Genomic DNA, 7,764 nt, shown 5'->3' on the forward strand with positions numbered 1-7,764 from the left:
GGTGCATTCAAAGAATTACGAGGCACAACTAGATAAGGGGCAAAATAAGATGATACATAGGAATATGTAGATCCTGGATCAAATAAAACTGAAGCATCTCTGCTGCATACTGAAATAGTACCTGTGATAACTGTATCGGTGGCCTTAGCCTCATGTCTGGCTGGAATAACATAACATCGGGGTTGGGCCCCACCACTCTGAACTACATCCCAAGGACGGCCTCATGCTGGCTGGCCTCCACCTATAGCTGCCTGACCCCCACCTCTAACGGCCTGGCCTTCACCTCTAACTACTTGACCTCCACCTCTAACACCTCGACCCCTACCTCTAGCTGGTTGATCAGGTGGTGGAACGCTCGGTGCCTGAACCATGGCACGGGAACCCTGATGCTGAGAACTGCTCAATGCTCAAGAGAAAAATCTAGCAGTATGCCTCGTATCGCCACAAGTATAATAAGCCCTTGGATGATGAGACTGCTGAATCTGGCGGCCTGAGTAACCACCCTAAAATCTCTGGAGCGACGGTGCACTGATAGGAGCTGGTGGTGCATTATAGGGCAACTAATTAGAATACTACATATGAGAACCACGACCACCTAGAGCACCATGAGAAGCCTGAAGTGCTAAATGAAATGGCCTGGGAGGATGGCCCCTACCAAAAGAATCTCTGCCTCCAAATGAGGCACCACTGAACCTGCCCAAATGACGAGGCATCTTGTCAGACCCCTGATCACTCCCCTATGATAGAACCATCTCAACTCTCCTGGCTAGATTGACCGCATCCTGAAAAGAAATCTCGCTCCTTGTCTCCTTAGCCATCTGCAATCGAATCGGCTGAGTGAGTCCCTCAATGAACATCCTCACCCTCTCTCTCTTGGTGGGAAGTATGATAAGAGTATGACGGGCCAAGGCAATGAATGTGGTCTCGTACTGAGTGACGGTCATAGAACCCTACTGGAGGTGCTCAAACTGCCTCCAATAGTCCTCCCTATGAGTGATAGGAAGAAACTTCTCCAGAAACAACTGAGAGAACTGATCCCAAGTCAAAGCCAGTGACCTAGCTGGTCTAGCCAAACAAAAGTCTCTCCACAAGTCTTGGCGGAACCTGACAGACGAAAAGCAGCAAAGTCAACCCCATTGGTCTCCACTATCCCCATGTTCCGAAGAACCTCATGGTAGTTGTCCAAATAGTCCTGGGGATCCTCTGAAGATGTACCACCATAAGTAGTAGTGAAGAGCTTGGTGAATCTATCCAACCTCCACAAAGCATAGCAGACATAGCTGCTCCATCACCGGTCTGAGCCACAACACCCGGTTGAACTACCCCAACTGGCTGAGCTGCTAGAGTCTGAAACTGGGGAGCTATCTGCTCCAGAATGCGAGTAGCGGGAGTCTGTGCTCCTCCCCCAGCCTGAGAGATGGCCGGTGCTACAGGAAGGAAGCCTTCTTGGGCGAAACTCTCCATAAGACCCACTAGACGGACCAGAACATCCTGGAGTACCGGGGTGGAGATTAACCCCTCTGGGACCTGGGCAGGCCCTACTGGAACGGTATGGGCTGGAGCCTCCTCCTCAAACTCTACCTGAGGCTCTATTGTCGGTGCTGCTGCTCTAGGCTGAGCCCTGCCCCTACGTCAGCCTATAGCACGGCCTCGGCCTTGGCCTCTATCCCTCATAGGTGTTGCCACTAGGGACTCGGGCAGCTGATCGGTGGATGAACAAGCATGTGTTCTCGCCATCTACAAAAGAACAGATTAGAAGTTCAATTAGCATTGAGAAGTCAAATTGAATGATAGAGAAGAATAGATGTGAAGTTATACCTAAACTCCGTAGCCTCTAGGGGATAAGCACATACGTCTCCGTACCGATCCCTCAAACTTTACCTAGCTTGTTCGTGAATTATGAGATCTAAGCAAACTAGAGCTCTGATACCAACTTGTCACGCCCCAGATTACCCACCCTTGAGAGTCGTGATGGTGCCTACTCGTGAAATCTAGGTAAGCCAATTATTAGGGTTCTACATAATTAACATTCAACCCAAATAGATATACGCCAAAAACTAAAGTTAAACGGATTATAAAAGTGGAAGAGTTATAACATGATCAAATGATCTAATACAAGTCTACCCTCAAATCTGGTGTCACAATTTCACGAACATCTACGAGTTACTACAAATACTGGTCTGAAAAGAAAGTACAACTGTTCTCGGAAAGAAAAGAGATAACAGAAAGCTAAAACATGGAAGGGGGACTTCAGGCTCTGGGGACGCCAGCAGATCTACCTTGGTCTCCCTGGACTGAAGGCAGCTGCCTCGGCTACTCATCGGGTCCAGTACCGAAATCTGCACAAAAAAATGCAGAATATAGTATCAGTACAACCGACCCCATGTACTGAGTAAGTGTCGGGCCTAACCTCGGCGAAGTAGTGATGAGGCTAGGACACGACAATCATATATATATATATATATATATATATATATGTGTGTGTGTGTGTGTGTGTGTGTGTGTGTGTGTGTGTGTGTGTAGATAAATCGTATACAAATAGAAACATAATAATAGAAATCAATAGAATAAAGTGGGAAGGGGACATTCTGCAGGGAATAATAGGTTCTAACAATAAGCCAATAAAGAAGCATCAATAAAGGAGCATAATGAACATCATATTTAAATCCACAAAATAATGAAATGGTAACACGTGCACGGCATCATCCTTCGTGCTTTTACTCTCGTCCTTACCATATGAAACATCATAAATGGCACGGCATCACCCTTCGTGCATTACCTCACATAATCATGGAATGACATCACCCTTCATGCATTATTCCTCACAATATCGGCACGGCATCAACATTCGTGCATTAACTCTCAAATCATGGCGCATCATCACTTTTCGTGCATTATCACTCATAATATCGGCACGACATCACCTTTCATACTTTACACTCGCTCACAATATCATGCACGACATCACCCTTCATGCTTTACACTCTTCCTCACCCAAACAATAGAAACAATAAGCCCCGACAAGGGAATCAACAATATCAACGATAACATCCCCGCAAGGGAATCAACAATATCAACAATAACGTCCCGGCAAGGGATTCAGCTATAACCAATCTCGTTTTCAACAATTAGTTTATAAAAATGAAACTCAACTTGTGCCAATTCTCAATAATAATAAATTACCAAGAAACTTTCATAAGCTTTATTCAACATTAATAATCATCAACTTGAACATGATCGATACATAATAGAGTCACAACGATCATGATATAAGACTCACGGGCATGTTTGACACCAACGTATAGATATTCGTCACCACACCTATATGTCGTACTCAATACAAACACATAGCAAATAGACCACAAATCATATTCCCTCAAGCTAAGGTTAGGCCAAACACTTACCTCGATTCCACGGACAAATTAAGTCTTAACTACTGTTTTACCCCTCGGTTCCACTTCCAATTCGCTTGTATCTAGTCACAATGTACTTAATAACATTAATATATGCTAAATAAACCAATTCTAATGCATGAAAATAGGTTTCCCATTATTTTCCCCAAAGTTAAAAATCGATCTTGGGTCTGCTTGGTCAAAACCCGAAGTTCGAACCAAAACTCGATCACCCTAGTTTTGAAATCGGACCTCAAATTGAGGTCCAAATCCCCAAAATTTGAAAATCCAATCTTCTACCCAATAACACCCAATTTCCCATGAAAAACCCTTGATTTTGAAATGAAATCATGTAAAAAGATATTATAGATTGAATAAATAAGTTAGAAATTACTTACTAATGATTTGGGAAAGTTTGTGCCTTTGAAAAATCGCCTAAGGAGGTTTGGGGTTTAAGAGAGTTGGAAAAATGAAGAAAATCCTGTCTGAAATTTCATTTAGCAGGTCTCAGATGTCACAATTGCGACCAGGGGTTCGCAATTGAGAACCCTTTGGAATCCTGTCATCCTTGCAATTGCGAAGGAAAACGTCGCATTTGCAATGGGCAGGCTTCACAATTCCCACCAAGTGTTCGCATTTATGACACTGTGGTTGCATTTCCCAAACCTGAGAACTTCGCCGCAAAGCCTGATCTCGCAGTTGCGAGATCAAAGGCTTGTTACACAGCTGCAACATACCAGCAATTTTTCTAAGTCCAAATTCACTCAGTAGCCTATCCAAAACTCACCTGAGCCCTCGGGGCTCCAAACCAATCATTCACGCAAGTCTAAAAACATCATATGGACTTGCTCGTGTGATCAAATCATCAAAATAACATCAATAACTACGAATTAAACCTCAAATTCATGAAATCACTCAAGAACATTAAAATTTCCATCTTCTCAACTATAGGTCCGATTTATACTAAACCAATTCTGATTCTTACCAAATTTCACAAATCCAACTTAATTATTATTTTAAACTTGTACCATGCTCCGAAACCAAGATACATGCCCGATACCATCAAGAAAATGCATCATTTCACTTCTAAAAGCCTTTTTTCTAGCAAATATTTTTCTTTAAAAATTCTTTTCTCGGGCTTGGGACCTCGGAATTCGATTTTCGACATGCGTCCAAGTCTCATATTTTACTACAGTCCTTACGGGACAGTCCAATCACGGGTCCGAGTCCGTTTACCAAGAATAATGTTGATCAAAGTCAACTAACCAATTTTTATGACCAAATTATTTCTTCTGAAATTCCACATAAAAACTTTTCGGAAACGCGCCCGAACTGCACATGCAAATCGAGGTAAGACAAAAAGAGGTTTTCAAGGCCTCAAGGGCACAGTTTTGACTTTCACAAAAACCGTCCAGCACTTGGACGGAAACTAGAAAAAAATATTTTACATTTTTAAAAAATAAATATCGACCAAAGTTGGTCGCTAAATTGGTCAACAAGTTGACCGATCTGGTCAGACTTGCTTAGTCAAAGAAACTTTTGGATTACCGACCAACTTTGGTCGGCAATGTGGACCCAATTTTTTAAATTTTAATAATTATATTATTATTTAAAATATTTTATAAAATTTAAAGAATTTATATTTAAAATTACCGACCAACGTTGGTCGGTTAATGCAAGGGAAGCAGTTACCAACCAACTTTGGTCGGTATATTTTATTTTCTAGAAAATAACCGACCAAAGTTGGTCGGTTATTAGGTCAACATTGGTCAAAATTTTGAATTGCTTTTATAATTTCTATCTAAACAATATAAATTTAATCCGTTAATGATCTGTGTCAATCCTACACCACTACAAAGTAGCAAGAGCGGTCGAAGCAGCTTTTACCCGAGATGGTCGGGATCGAATCCGCATGGAGCTAGAATTGGGATTTGGATTCCTATCTAAACTAGCAGCACGTAGTACTCTTAATTACACTTCCAATCATAGTTGTTGTTTGTTACTTCTAATTTTACGCTAATAAGATGCTAAATTAAACTAAGAGTAAATGCTTATAAGGTTTTCTAAATGGATAACGAGGCACTAGGGAAGTGACTTTCTCCTAGGTGAATACTTGACGAGATCTAAAGCCTAAGGCAAATATGTTATGTTGGGGATTGCGATATAGCCAATGCTCGGAATTACTCACTCTATACCTCTCGGTAGCTTGAGTGGCTTTACCCTAATTAAATTTCTCAAGACCAATTGGGTGTCCAAATTGTGCAAGTAAAATAGGCTCAAGTCGGGTATTACTATCTCTAGGTTTAACCCTTTAATTGGGACTATCAATCTCTTGATTACACCCCAATTCTTTGTTGGACTGATTTTCCTAGACTCAAGCTCTCTTTCTCAAGAAGAACCCAATTTAAATAGGCACAAATTAGTGTTTGCAACCACTAATTCAACATGAAAAATACAAATCAGTCCGAATATCAACTACCCATAAACATCTAAGCCATAAAACAAAAGACCCATAAAATACTCACACTAGGGTTGAGCCACAACCCTAGCTAATGGGTCTAGCTACTCATAATGATGGAAGAAATCAGATAAATAGATGAAGAATAACCCATATGATTTGATTACAAACTAAGAAATTGAAGATTCAGTGCTAAACTAGCTACAAATTACTCAAAATGGAACAAAACCGCCGTTCATGTTCTCTGGATACTAATATATTACAAAAGATACCCTAAAATGTGAAAAAAAAAGTATTTATACTAGGCCGAATTTTCTGGACAAAAATAACCCGGACAGAGGTACTGCGGTCCACATAAAACGCACCGCGGACCGCGATGAGGCTTTTTGGCTTGACTTGTCATTCTCTGAATCTAGCCACAGTGGGCTGCATAAAATACATTGCGGCCATAGTGGCTTCACTGCGGTCCGCACAAAATGCTCCGCGGACCACACTGGTTTCAATCGTCCAAACTCCCAACTCTCTGAATCCCCTCTCCGCGGACCGCATAAAATGGATTGCGACCGCGAGAAATCCTCCGCGGACCACACTGGTTTCAATCGTCCAAACTCCCAACTCTCTGAATCCCCTCTCCGCGGAATGCATAAAATGGATTGCGACCGCGAGAAATCCTCTGCGGACCGCACTACTTTAAGCTCCAAAAGTGCACCTCTCTAAACTCATCCACCGCGGACCGTACTAAATGGTATGCGGCCGCGGTGGGTTTGTTGCGGCTATAGTGGATTTTCTGCTACAGTAGTGCCTTGACTTGTTCTTGGTACTTGTGCATGTTTCACTCCTTTTTGAGCTGGTTTTGACTACTTGTCACTTTTTTGACCAAACCCTGCAAACAAGTACAACGTGTAAGCCTTTGGGACTATTTGTATATATTTTTAATCCAAAACTCAAGTAAAAAAGGAGCGTAAAATGAACTAGAATCCCTAGTTATCAGTTAACACTTTTGTAATACAAATAATAAATACACTAACATATACTATAACATGCTATATATGTAGTTAAATTAGTACAACGAAGCGTGTGTGTTATTTATACACACACACTAACATATACTATAACAAGCTATATATATATATATATAGTTAAAGTATTACAATGAAATGTGTGTGTATGTATGTGTGTGTGTGTATATATATATATATATATATATATATATATATATATATATATATATATATATATATATATATATATATAAGAACATGAAGCGCTAGGACCATAGGGTCGAGTTCTTTTAGGGATAGACTTGTGAAGAAGCAATAATCTAATTAGTATACATATTTTATCATCAAATTTATCTATTTATAAATTGATTCATAGACCTATATCGATTAATATAAAAAAACAAAACGTCTCGACCTAAAATAGAATAATATTATATTGGTTTATTAATTGATAAATTTTTCGTACGTAGTAATGTATAAGATTGATCATCAATTACAATATAGTCTATATGTGTGTGTGAAATTACTCATATACTTAATTATAACTTAGAAAATTTACTTAGATAGATGCTATTATAATTTATTAAATGTAACCTAGTTAATATAATTATTTGTAAAGATTATGCTTATAGTTTATAATTATTTATAATAATTGTATAGTTAAATAAAATAAATGTTTATAGTTATTAATATTTTTGTTTTAGTTTATAATAATTTTTTTATAATTTATAATATTTTAAGAAATAAAAACAAAAACAAAACACAATTTAGTTTTTTTTAAATAACCGACCAAAGTTAGTCGGTTTTTGGTCAAACGGCTGGCACGACGACGACGGCAGCTGGGCGGTGGCAACGCGGGTGGGGAATGGGATTTGTGCTAGAAAAATAGAGAAGGAGAGGGGAAGGTATTTAG

Source organism: Nicotiana sylvestris, chromosome 4 (assembly GCF_000393655.2).
Source record: "Nicotiana sylvestris chromosome 4, ASM39365v2, whole genome shotgun sequence".
Taxonomy (NCBI): Eukaryota; Viridiplantae; Streptophyta; class Magnoliopsida; order Solanales; family Solanaceae; genus Nicotiana; species Nicotiana sylvestris.